This window comes from Penaeus vannamei, chromosome 33 (assembly GCF_042767895.1).
Source record: "Penaeus vannamei isolate JL-2024 chromosome 33, ASM4276789v1, whole genome shotgun sequence".
Classification (NCBI taxonomy): Eukaryota; Metazoa; Arthropoda; class Malacostraca; order Decapoda; family Penaeidae; genus Penaeus; species Penaeus vannamei.
The window spans coordinates 755059-756446 of record NC_091581.1 but is presented as its reverse complement, the minus strand read 5'-3'; positions in this window follow the sequence as shown (position 1 = coordinate 756446).

Below are 1388 nucleotides of genomic sequence, written 5' to 3'. Positions count from 1 at the left end.
ATTATCCACCCAATCCGAGACTCCTACTCTCCCAACTTCCTCAAAATCATCAACTCTACCCCCACAGCCTTCTTCACCAATCACCTCATCTTCCCTCATTACTACCTTACAGCCTTATTCTCCATCTCCGTAATACTACCCCCCTCAACAATACTCCCTTTTCCACACATCCCCGTCCTTCTACCACCCACAACTCTGCCAATATCTGAAGTACTCTATTTAGCCCAGCCAAATGAGACCGATTTCTCGTGATCCCCCCTACACCTCCTTACTCAGGCAACACTCTCCTCTTTCAACAATGTCTCCAAGAGCAAGTGGCCAGAGTCCCCTTCCGTACGCGACCTGGTCGTTCCCCTCTTGTTACTGTTACATCTGAAACTGAAGCTATAGCACTATTAAATCTAACTGTTTTCTTTGGCAATCCCATTCCTACAGAACCTCATCCAACTTTTAATACTTGTCGATATCCATAGCTGCGCTAAGGATATCGACTGGTCAGATTGTGGAGAATACTTACTTGGCTGCCTCAAAGACCGTGATCAGTACAGTGCTATTCCATTCCTCCTAGAGGTCATCAAAAGAAACCGATCGTTGCCAAAATTACTTTCCGTACACGTGACCTTATGTATCTACATTGGTGGACAGTCCCTCCCTGTTCAACCATACTAACCTCCTCCCCATCAGTGTCAAAACTGTTAGCTCTTTGAACATCCTGCCAAATACTGCCGTTCCACAGAATGATGTCCCCTATGTGCCCAACCCGGTTGTATTGAATGGCGGGCGTGGAGATTGCTGGTGCAATGAAATGGGTCTTGGCTTGCTGGCTTATTTTGGAAGGTGAATGCATGGCCCCACGAGACCCGTGCCCCGGGTGCTGAGGGAGGAGGACGAGCTGCCCCGTCCTGTGACTGCTCCTGTTCTCTCTGCTGGGTCTCTGGTCTCTTGCCTTCTTTCTCTCTTGACGAGACGTCCATATATTCTGCGACTGCTGTCCTGCTGGCAGGTGCCTGCTTCTGATTTTTCGGGTGTCAGTACTTCCGGCTGTGACAAGGGTTGAGTTCGCTGGAATTGCTCGAGGGGGAGAAAGTACCAGGCAAGTAAGGTACGAATCCAGGAAGTAAGGCAACTGATAGGCCTAGGTGCAAGGCAACACCCATCTGGTATGAGTATATTGCTGATAACGGTCATAACCGATCAAACTGCTCAGCACAAACACGCACATGTGCTAACTGCGGCGGCCCCCATAATGTATTAATAGAGGCTGTCCCACTTACAAGTTCGAGTCTGAAGTAGCAACTCTTAGATACAAAAATGGTCTCACTTTACGTGAAGCCAGACAGGAAGCACGCCGACAAGGTTTCTCTCATACTCCCTACTCTAGTAAAGTC